This window comes from Bemisia tabaci, chromosome 9 (genome assembly GCF_918797505.1).
Source record: "Bemisia tabaci chromosome 9, PGI_BMITA_v3".
Lineage (NCBI taxonomy): Eukaryota > Metazoa > Arthropoda > Insecta > Hemiptera > Aleyrodidae > Bemisia > Bemisia tabaci.
Genome location: NC_092801.1, coordinates 22,109,948 through 22,122,875, shown reverse-complemented (window position 1 = coordinate 22,122,875; position 12,928 = coordinate 22,109,948).

Here is a 12,928-nt window from a genome sequence, read left to right as displayed (position 1 = left end):
GAAAATCGTGAAGTTGCCGAGTTATGCACCTTCCTGTGTGGTACTCGGTGACTCCGGCCAGAAAGTGACAAATTGGTCCAGGTCATTCCAAGTATTGTTGATACTGAAATTGTAAAAAAAAATCCCAAAGTTGAGCGACAACCCAACTTGGCGCTTGTGATACTAATGACTTACCTCTTACATGGCATTTGTGATACATAACTTCATCGACTTCAACGGAGTATTTTCCAAATTCATTTAATTTTATTTAAAAAAAAAACAGTAAGTAAGTCCGAAATAATGAAATGCATTTACATACGAAAATAAGTTAGCTTCAAGTCATTCCTAGGGTGGGTAGTTGCCGAACTAGGCACTCGTGATATTTTTCTTTCGAATGGTGCTTATGGTACGGAAGTACATCTCGTCACCTTCCGGCCAAAATATCACAAGCGCCGTGCGACGTTTCAAAATTTCCGCCGTCACTTTATTTTTTTCCAGAGAAATTGTTGGTTGAATCTGTCTGAGAATTTCACTGAATTTTATCGGCAGCACATAGAAAATTCGGTGAAATTTTCGGAAAGCTTCGTTGAGCAATTACTCCGTAAAAAAATATAATGGCAGCGGAAATTTTGAAACGTCGCATGGCGCTTGTGATACTTTGGCCAGAAGGTGACGATCTATACCTAAATCGATTTTCGTTCATATTTCTACATTTTTTTTCTTTCTGAAAAAAAAATGATTATTTCCGTATGTACCTACATGCATATCGTTATTTCAAAACTACCCATAACCTAATTTCGGTAAAAATGGCGCTTGTGATATGTTTGCCGGAAGGCGACGCTAAATCGAGTGCCACTACTCTCAATTCGAACCAATTATTTCATCATTAATTTTTCTGCACCATCAGACTTGGCTGTAAAATGCGTTGTTGCCAGATCGAGGCAATAATTAAATTACTTTTTCCACCACAAGGCAAACCTGTAAAATGCTATGTTACCAGATCGATCCGATAATTTTAATATTTATTTTTTGCGCCATCTGGCAGCAGCTGCTTCTCATTTTCATACTTCTCGGAACGCCTCTGCAACATTACGTATTGGACTGACAACGTGTAATTTAATGTAGGAATCGAAGCATTTCTAGAACTTTTCACGGTGAACGTAGATATCTACCAGTGGCGTGGCGTGGTTCGATATATGTCGATATTTCCCCATTTGCAGCTATGGTAAAGAATCGATTAATAAGGTGTTCGCTGCGAACGCCCTATTTATCGATCCTTTTCCATAGGTTTAAATGGCATAACAATAAATATATCGCAATCTACGCCACGCCACTGATATCTACGTTCTTCAAACGTCCGATGTTATCTGGGATACTACAAACCTACTAGGCGAAGATATTCCTTACTCATAGGCAACGCTTATTGCCATTACGATAATTGAAGGAGGAATAGACAGATAGGAGAAAATTAGTAAGAAGAATAGACAAAGGGGGTGGAAATTCTCATATCACATAAGTACAGCAATTGCATGGCCATTGCTGATGTCAGTTTGTTTTTTTATGTTTTCCAACTTTTTGAAAATTCTTATTAACTTTTTTATGTTGATCGTGACCGCAAATGTGACCTGATTACCTTGTATCTGTGTCATAAATAACGTTTTTACGTTATACTTTAACGTAAGAAGTTTCGGCAGTTACGTAGCAAGGTTTTGGAAATAACGTAAATGTGATAGCGTAATATTTTCAGGTGAGAACACGCTTTCTCAGGTTTTCTTACTAAGGATTCGATAACATTCAGGTAGGGTTTTCATTAAATTTTACGAGCTCTTTTTTTTTTTGGACAATAAATCTTGACAAGTTGTGTATTTCAAATTTCGTATTTTTATTTCTTTTGGTAACAATTTCAAAAAGGAAAATAAATAATTAAATCTAATTTTTTACAAATGTTCACAGGGTAAATTGTTCCTGCAATTATAAACAGCCTTTCTCTCTATGTGCAGGAAATTCTGGAAATATTTAAGTAAAGCAATAAGTCAACTTGCTTTTCTTTAAAAATTTGAACTGGGAGTTGAAATTTTGAACATCGTAATCAAAATATTTAATTTACACGTTTTCCCATCGATATCTGTGTTTGGCTTTTAGATTGGCTTTGAAAACTAAACGTTACAAGTGTCATGTCAGGCAATCTAATCTGTTCTTTCCTAACTTATTTTCATGGTAGGATGAAATTTCAGGACTATTCAAAAGCCTTCCATCCGTCTGTATCTGAGAAATTCAGTGTACCAGATGACTGCTGTTTCTTACGTAAAATTTCGCGAGAAACACGATGGTGCCACTGGTTTTCTCTGAAATCAACTTCCAAGCTCAAAAAAAGCTCTCAAAGTGAGGCCAAAATGGAAAGGATATCCCGCCCTACCCTGAGAGTCCACCTCTACATCAAAACAAACTCTCCATGCAAAGATAGGGAGCAAATACATAGCAGGGTTGCCATATTTTCAGTTTTGGAGTCCCCAAATGAAGTGGCAGCCCTGTCAATGTATTTGCTCCCTATCTTTGCCTGGAGAGTTTGTTTTGATGTAGAGGTGGACTCTCAGGGTAGGGCGGGATATACCCTTCATTTTGGCCTCACTTTGGGAGCTTTTTTTTAGCTTGGGAGATGATTTCGGAGAAAACCAGTGGCACCATCGTGTTTCTCGCGAACTTTTACATAAGAAACAACAGTCGAATCGCAAATCCCTCACACATGCAACATCTCCATTGTTGGAAACTTTAACATTGAAAGGGTTCTTCAGTGATTTTGAGCGAAGCGATTTTATTAACATTGGTGTGGAACAGATTCGCCTCACCCTGAATTCTTACACATAGAGGAAAAAATATTTTATTCACTCTTGATAGACGAAATTAACCATGATGCAGGTAAGTAGGTATGAAAACTACATTTCATGAAATTCAAGAAGCCTTTTTGCTGGGGAATACACTTTGCACATATTGCGATTAATCCTAAAATAATTAAAACTCTTAACAATGTCCGTTAGTTAGTATTTGATAGCGATATTACACACATTCTGGAAAGACACCGGGATAATCATCTTATAATGTTCTCTTACTAACAAAAATAAAAATTCTGAAAGTTAATAATGAGACACTAATTATTCCAAGTGACTTTACACAAAATAATGGGGAGAAACAACCCAATCATTAATCTCAAGATACCAGTTTCAACCAGCTTCAAGCCAGGAAGCCTCATTCATGTATTTTAGCTTTGATTTTAAGTTTCTTCGGATCACAAAAATGTCACTTAACATGTTAATGAACAGGGGCTTCCGACTATGGCTACACATAGATTGATGGTATAAAAAAAAGATAAATTCGAGAACAATTCACTGTTGACTATCCTAAATAAAATAGAAACAAATTACCAGCACACAATTAGAATACAGTTGAGAGTAGATTTAGGTATCAATCATGAATGCATTTTTCCTCCGCAACTTACAATGAAGATGACAAATAATATGAAAAAATATATATTCTTTTTTTAAAACTAGTAAAGGCTTATAATGTTTTACAAAATGTGCCCTGAAATGTTTCATCAATATACGGATAAATTTAAAATATTAGTAGCATTGCACTTTTAATAGGGCTTCAACAGACATTCAGCTCAATTCTTTCAGAGGTGAATTCCAACACAGCATAAAAAATCACAGCAGATGAGAAACAATTTTTCAACATTTCATGTAAATAGAATCAGGAGAAGGAAACCCTTTGGCGGCGTTATATAGGTTACGTGCTTCAAATTTCAGTTTGCATGATTATCAATTTCTTATTGAAGAATCATATTGTTCAGGAAAACAAAACGCCGAAGATTTCTGATAATAAAGCTATGTGACCTATATAAAGGCTGGAGCTACCTACAAATTTCTTTGAAATTCAACGGCTAACATAAATCCGCAGTGTTCTAAAGGACATAAATTACATCATGCCTACTTCCGCAGCTGTAACCGCTACATTTGGATTGCGCCCCCCCTCCCCCCCTCCCCAATTTTCGTCCAATCGCAATGGAGAGTACGGATCATCGGACAAGAGCCGAGCGAGGTGTTGAGGGCCGCGTTTATGGCGCGCCGTTTGGGACACCCGCGCTCGCTGCCATCTTGTCCCGGACCTTGCCGGATCCGTTCCGTCCACGTGTGCGAATACGCAAATTCCACATGTAGATGCTACGTCACAAAGACCATCAGAAGACTATATAGGAAGTGGCTTTCTCGCCAATGCATTGCAACAGCAACTGTCAGCAGAACGCGATGGAGTATTCTCGCAGTATATTTGTCACGCGGAGGAAGAACACCAGTTAAAGAGACAACCGCGGTTGTGAACCGTGTTCGTGAAATTGTCACAAGTTTTTCCGTGTGTGGTGCCTGCGGGGGTACTTCCAGCGAAGGGGGTGAACGTTGCTTGGTCTCTCTCTACGGGCTGTCGGCCAGTGGGGAGAGGGCAATGAGCCTGTTGCAAACTTTTGCTAGAGCAAAAATAAGAGTTGTTTCTTGTAGATAATGCCTCAAAAATCACGATGAGCGCATCGGCAAAGTCTGAAATGAACTCATAACTTCACAATCTGCGTAAGAAATTTGCGTTTTTTAAGCTTCCCGCTTCAAAAACGATACTACGGCACAGGTGAACATTTTGTTAGAGGAGTCGCTCCATCGTCGGCGATATTCATCATGGCCGACGCTTGCGCGCAGTTCCGCGCGTAATTCGAGGAGAGTTCAAGGTCAATCAATTCGGGCGTGGAAAATATGAACACCGATTGTTATCTGGTCTAATCTAGGTCTAATCCAGTTCAGGTGTTATCTCGTCCCATCAAACGTGTTTTGGCGGATTGGCGTCGGCCATGATGATTATTGCCGACGATGGAACGACTCCTCTTACAGAATGTTCACCTGTGCCGTAGTATCGTTTTTGAAGCGGGAAGCTCAAAAAACCGCAAATTTCTTACGCAGACTGTGAAGTTATGAGTGCATTTCAGACTTTGCCGATGCGCTCATCGTGATTTTTGAGGCATTATCTATAAGAAACAACTCTTATTTTTGTTTTAGCAAAAGTTTGAAACAGGCCCATTGGCATTGCCTGGGGAGTGGGGGGCCCGGCCGCCGTTCAGTCTTTTGACGTCTCCTAGAGATACGTGATGTAAGTTTTCATCATGTTTTTAAAAAGGTGGGGCTTCGGCACCATCTAGTGTTTTTTATATTATAATTCGTCTTTAGTCATGTGCTTCAAGCCTCGGAATACGACTCCCCAAATGGCAGACCTGCCATCCGAGAGAGTACAAGTTTCCCCTCCGTTTTCCTGTACGGGCTCTGATTTTGCAGGGTCGTTCCAAGTTTGAACTAGCACACTTAGATCAGCTAAAACCGTAAAAGCGTACCTGTGTGTGTTCGTGTGCATGACCACCAAGGCCGTTCACCTTGAAACTATTGAAGACCTCACATTCGATAGTTTTTGGGCAGCCTTTAGCTGCTTCTCGGCTCGCCGTATTGCTCTCCGACAAGCAGCCAAGAACGATTTTGAAAAGACTATTTTCAAATTTTGTTGCAACAGCATATACGGTCGTTGTTTGATGAATACGAGGAATCGTTTGGATCTGACGCTTTGCACTGACCCTGAGCAATATCAGAAATTAGTTTGCGATAATTTCTTCAAAAGATCTGTGATTTATGATGATAATTTAGCCGCTGTCCATCGACTGAAAAAATATATCAAACATAGCAGTCCAGTACAAATTGCTCAATGCATTCTGGATGTATCCAAGTGTAAAATTTACGAATTTTACTATGAATTTTTACTTCCCAATTTTAAAGACTCACTGCAATTAATTTTGCAAGATACGGATAGCTTGCTTGTGGAAGCCAAGGTTGATTTGTACAAATTTATGAGCGAAAATATGGATCAGTTTGACACAAGCGATTTTCCAAAAGATCATTCACTACACTCAGATAAAAACAAAAAAATTCCTGGAGTTTTCACGGAAGAATTCAATGGAGATCCGATCAAATTCGTAGTTTCGCTGCGTCCAAAAATGTACTCGGTAACGACAGTGAATTCGGAGAAGAAACGAGGAAAAGGAGTGAAGACCTCTACCCTTCAGAAAGAAATAACGGTTTCAGATTATTTGGATTGCCTGTTTCAACGGAAGGATTTTTCTCACGATCAATGTTCGATAATCACTAAAAAACATGTTCTTTATACCGTCAAAACAAAGAAAAAAACACTATCGTCATACGATGATAAAAGAATGGTCGAAAATAATGGTATAACAACTATCAGCTACGGATATTGTTACTTCGAAGATCACCGACTTCAACTTAGCAAAGTTCACGAGGAGCTTCTTACAAAATTTTCCTGCGAAATTGAAGATAAAAAAAAAATCTTCAAACGTAAATTGTCATATAATTTTCCTTGAAAATGTGAAGTAGACAAGTAGTGATACGTCAAGGATGTGAATAAGTGAAAGGAGGAGAATATTTCGGAAATTATGATTTTTGGAAGAATCAAGAAGGCGTGTACCTCGGAGGCGAGAAAAAATTATATAAACTCGAGAATTTACTCCTTTTCTCTTTTTATTTCAGAAGTGAAGCAAAAAAAAAAAAAAAAAAAAAAAAAATGAGTTTGAAAATCTTTGAAAAATATATCAAATGGTCAGAAGTGTTGGCTGATCACATTATCGTGACAAATTTGGAGGAAGAAGCAAAATTTTCCGAGATATCGCCTCAATTCATCAACCAAATTAGCCATTTAATCGACTGGGATGCACTCTCTAAAAATTCGGAAATTTGGATGAAAAATTCTTGGATTTGTACAGCCATCTTCTTAATTTCAAACATATTCTTCGGGATCGCAAATTGTCTTTAGATTTCATCCAGAACCATGGACTCGCTCTAAGGAATGAGTGGGATTCGATTTCTAAACATCAAGAATTAACCTCAGAATTTATGGAAGAGTTTCAAAATTTAGTGAATTTCGATTTAATCTCTAAGTATCAGAAGCTTTCTGAAAACTTCATTCGCAAATTCCGCAAAAAATTGAATCTGGAATTTATCTTGAAATTTCAGAAAATACCTTCCTCACTGCGAGATGAATTAGAGACTCAATTCTTTTGAGGAGTATGGATGTCACAGTAAAAATTCGAAGTCTCGCCGAGGATCTGCCCATACCAACGCAATGGACTCACGGATCAAACGGATTTGATCTCCACGCCAGGATTTCTGAAAATATCATCATTAAACCTCAAAATAAGTCGGTTATTCCTTGCGGTATAATCGTAAAATTACCTAGAAATTTTGTCGCGGAGATTCGAGGACGTTCCGGTTTAGTGTTGAACCACAGTGTTGTCGCGTTTAACGGCTTGATTGATAACGATTACAGAGGTGAAATTTGTGTGGTTCTCTTCAATTTACACCCTAGTCAAAACTTTGTGGTGAAGAGAGGTGAGAGAATAGCCCAAATTGTCTTTCGTTTTGCACCAACAATCAGACTGCTGGAAGTGGAATCTATAGACGCGACAACACGAGGCTCTTCTGGTTTCGGTTCAACCGGGATCTAAAAAAAGAGGAAAACTTCAATATGTTTCTCAAAACCTTGATAGAAACAGCGGCTACACATTGTGAGTCGTTCATGATGATTGAATTAATGAAAACGGTTGATTTATGTGTGAAGACTAAAATTGCTATTTTCAAAACAATCGTTGCTGATATATACATCGCATTCAACCATTCGAAAAAAGTGTGCCATTTGGCATCTTTTTATTGCAATCCTCTCCTTTTGCAATATTTTACTTTAATCATGGAGAATTTATCACTCAACGATAAAAATATTTTCATATTTACTATGCTCAATTTCTTGAAAGAAGCTGTCGGCGCAAATAATTCTATCGTTTTGAGAACTCAACTGTACATAATTTTGAAGGAGATAAACCGACAGCAGGACGATCCCCACTCAGGAGACAATTTTCCGTTCGGAATTAAGTGGTTCGATAAAATGCATTCCCTTCACCAAGAAGTAGGCTTTTTCACACCCGAAGATGGCTATCATGAAGGCAAGATTTCAAAGAAGAATAAAAATGAAATTCGAAGGGCGGCGAAACGCTGTAAGACTTTAAGAAAATTTAAAATCTCTCGCCGGGTATCTCCCAGATGTTTGTTTGTCAAAACATCTTATTTATCGCATCCATTCACCTATATCGTTCGACCAATTATTAAAAATTCAGTAAAAAGTGTGTGTACTCTTATCACTCTGCTCATTTAATTATTGTGTTTTTTCTCTTCCGAAAATACAGCATGCCCTTCGTTTGTGATTTACAAGGATATCAAGATGGTCAAAACGAATTCGTCGCAAAGGAATTTGCGTTGGTCTCCTTAGACGGAAAATATGTAGAACACTTTGTGTTCAAAACCGAGCCGGGCAAGAGGTATTACAGCGGGGCAAATGCGTGGCTGGTGGAAAAATATCATAAACTTCTCTTTACGGATGGAAACACAAGCATAGAAGAAATGCCGGCTATCTTCGATCGGGCGTGCAAAATATCAAATGTATTTTTCGTCAAAGGCCCGCACAAACAAAAATGGCTGCGTCAATATGTACATCGCAACATCAAATTCGTGGAATTGAAGGAAGCACCTCCTCTAAGATATCAATCGAGTTATCCGGCAAATAAAAAATGTATATACAATCATCCTCACTGCGCTCTCGAAAACTGCTTCAAATTACAAGAATATTTAAATCGAAAAATCTATCCTCCTTATAGTGGATCTTTATAGTGATCCTTAAAACGATACTGTAACTTTTTTTTTTTTTTTCCTCGTACTCACTACAGATAATGGATAGAAGTCAGATACAATTTGAAGATCAACCACCTCCTGAAAAAATGGTGAAATCACCAAGTCTGCTGCAGCCGCCGCCGCCCGCCGCGAGCCACCGAGCTGGGATTTGAGAAAGAGCAAACTCAAGAAGTGCAGGTCAAACCACCGATCGTAACAAGAAACTATGAGCCGGAGCTGGGCGTCAGCAAACCAATCGTTCTATTCAGCGAACTACCGGTGGCAGAAGAAGAGGAAACAAAGAGGAGGCCCATGTTCTCCTGGAGGACAAAGCCTTGCATCCTTGGATCCAGAAATTTTGATCTAAATCCTACAGGATTAAAATTTGCGGCGATTGGTGTTGAATATTCACCAAACTTTCCCGTAAAAGTAGTTTTGGGCAAGTTAGACTTACAGAATGGCTTTGTAACTATGACGTTGGATGAATGGTGGGATTTCAAAACGTACTTTGAAATATTCACGTCATACTTTCTGGGGGAGTCGGTACCACCTGTCTTAAAAATTGACAGCATCACATGCAAATTCCGAGCTCTGTTCAACTCTCCATTTCTCATATTGACTCAGCCCAACGGAGGAAAATTTGAAAACAAGAGGCGGTTTTTGAAAAGTTAAAATCAGTGGCAGGTCTGATCGATTTATCATCACAAATAGCCAGAAAAAATCAAAAATTCTGCATCAGATATAAATCTCAGTCTACGGAAAACATGCAAATCGATTGTATAGAGGAACTTAAGCTACTAGCTAGAGCTACTTAAAGGTTAGGTTAGGTCGGCCAAGGACGCCTAATGCCTAATTACCTAGGACGCGCAGGTCGTTGCTATCTCGCAGACAGGTCGCCCGAAAAATGTAGACTGTATGCCGAGGTTTTAAGGTGTGAGAGTCTTTATGCAAATGAATAGTCAATTAGTTTAATCAATCGAAAAAATCGGTCGATATCATCTAAATTATAAAATGTTACATAATATGCCAATATTAGTTATGTGTAGTGGGGACATAAAATTCCTCGTGATGGCTCCAGTATTCAATCGACTAAAATCATGTACTTACGTGATAGAGCTAGCGCTGCGACAAGCATGTAAACAAGATGAGCTACTGAAAGGTTAGGTTAGGTTAGGTTAGGTCGGCCTAGCATTCATAGCACAACAAGAACTCGTGGTTGCCAACAGAGGAAAAGTCCCTACTTGCGTAAGGCACAGCGGCGAATCCATCGTAGACGTGACGCGCGCAACTGACGAAGTAGGCATAACGGATTGGGAAGTCCTAAAGGAAGAGAACTTCTCCGACCATCGCTACGTCGTGTATAACATAATGATCGGAGAAAATCCGGCCCGAGTCCCACAAGCGCGTGAACCGGGTGGCTGGATATTGAGGAAAGAAGCTATCCCGGAGCTTGAGAAGGCGCTGAAAACAAACATCGAGGCGATGGGCTCTACAGAAGGAACAGCGGCAGAGCAAGTAGTGACAGATTACCTAAAAGTCATTACCGACACATGTAACGACGTTCTTCCGCGACGGAAGCGTTTCGTACGGAAGAGTGTATACTGGTGGACAGGCGAAATCGGCGAGAAGAGGGTGTCTTGCGAAGAAACTCGGAGGCGCTTGAAGAGACTGAGCGACGAAGGCCGCAAGGGGCCAGCGGGACAAAGACTGCTGGCAGAGCTTAGAGACAAGAGAAGAGATCTAAAGATCGCCATCGCCGATATCAAAAAGAAGAAATGGGAAGAACTCCTCCAGGATTTGGATCGCGATCCCTGGTCCAAGGCATAAAGGATCGTAATAGAAAAACTCGGAGGGACATTGGAAAAGTGGATATCAACGCAGTAGTGGAGGAACTCTTTCCGATGGGCGACGAAGATTGGTACGAGAAAAACGAAATACCGGCAGACAGCGATGAGGAGGTACCGATCTTCACACCGGAAGAATTGGGAGTAGCTGTCAGACGTCTCACCGGAAAGAGGCGGAAGAAAGCGCCGGAATTAGATCACTTTACAAACGACATCGTAAGGTGCTGCTACAGAGCAGATCCAGAGAAAATGCTGAACATATATAACAAGTGTTTGGAGGAGAGATCTTTCCCGGATCAATGGACGATAGGAAGACTGGCGCTGCTGCCGAAACCGAGCTCGACCAACTTTAGACCGATAACCCTGCTGTCTGTACTCGGCAAACTTTATAGAGACCTTATAAATAACAGGATTAAGAAGGAGTTAGCGAACACCGGCTACCTCTCCGATATGCAATTTGGCTTCAGGGAGGGGAGATCCACTGGAGATACCCTAAGAATCATGAAGAAGAAAATGCGTGGAGCTAGAACAGGGAAAGATTTTGCTGCGTAATAAGTTTCGACATAAAGAATGCCTTCAATTCGATTAAATGGAGGAGCATCCTGGAGGGTATGGAGAAAGCGGGGCTCCCCAGATGGTGCGCGTAGGTTCTTTTTGCTGTGAGGGGTTGATGACCTCCCGGACTTCTAAGGAAGCTCGGAAAAACGCCTTAGTTTGTAAATAGTGTAAAAAATTCGATACCCTGTTTATTAAAATGACACTTTATTCCGTTCTCGGTAACATTTAATTTTTCTAGGGTTTCTTTCATTTGACTTTTAGGATTCAAATGTTGAAAATATCCAAGACAACATCGTGAGGACGCGGGTGCGTCGTGCTCCAGTTATGCCTGACGTTTTCCAAAGTTAATTTCAGAATTTAAATGTTTAATGACCTTTCAAGTGTGTGCCAGTAAATTCCGCATCTTTTAGTGTTTTATTTGTGACTGTGCGTGGGGTTTGTGTCAAAATTTTGAGAAATTCTCTAGGACACGTCACTGCCAGTCCTCGGAAAGAATTCGAAGAATTTCTGGTATTCACTTTCCGCCTTGTAACAGAGTTGTCATGCTGAAAAAGAATGACTTGTCGCCTCGTATCACAAGAGCTGGTTCGGCCAAATCTACCAACTCTGGCATTCCTAAGGGCGACAGATGTCAGATCCGACTATCGACGGATAAGGCTGATGCGTCTCGAGACGACAACAACAAACGGTGGCGTACTCTCACGGACCGCAATGCCACTAATGACAGGATAAGAAGAGCAGCGTCTTTGTCGTCATCCTCCAAGCCTAGAGCCCCTTCATCTAGCGACGATGCAACAACCACTTCACCCACGTGTTCACATCGATCGCACCAGCTGGGGTTATGAGCGATAATGCGCTCATATACAGCGCCTGCACAACACCAAACATGATGGCGTGGACCCATGCTGCTGCTGCACCAAACATGGTGTGCGGACCCCTGCTGATGATCAATCACCAGCCGCCCCTAGGTGAGAGAAAATACTTTATTTTCCTTTTTTGTTAGGATTTAGAGGCATGCGTGTAAAAATGCTTACGGCATACTAATTTTATAATTACAGTTATATAATTAATAACATACAGATATAATTACTAGCCTACTAATTAAGCTTCAAAAATATAATATACATGTATCACTATTATTTCAATGTGTGTGCTCACTTTTTAAATGGATCAAATTTGTTTTCTTGAAATTCAAGGTAGTACGCCTTCCTCAAACCTGAGCGAGCCGAACACCCTACCCGTTGAAAAGATGGCACAGTGTACAGATAATGGCACAGACCTTGTGGGAGCGTTGGCGCACCGAGTACCTACACACTCTGGCACCTCGGTCTAAATGGCAAGCCGCCAACACCCCTCTAGCGGTCAATAACATAGTCATTGTGGACGACCCGTCTGCCCCATCCCTTTCATGGAAAATGGGTATCATCACTGATATCTTTCCCGGCCCCGACGGGCAAGTCAGAGCTGCCACCGTAAAAGCCAAAACCGGCGAGCTGCGCCGCCCGGCAGTAAAACTCTATAAATTGCCCGTCAGCGAATAGATCAGAGTTAACACAATCATAATTTCAAGTTTCTTGCCAAAAATTACTCTTAAAATTACTTGTAAGTTACTCTGTGCCGCAACTACTCACTATTAATTTATTTTATTTTTCCCTCTCTCATTTTAGATCGTCATGAAGCCTATCATGTTGTTTAGCGACTCAGAGTCCGATGTCGAGTTCCGGGTGGAGGCCACCCCAT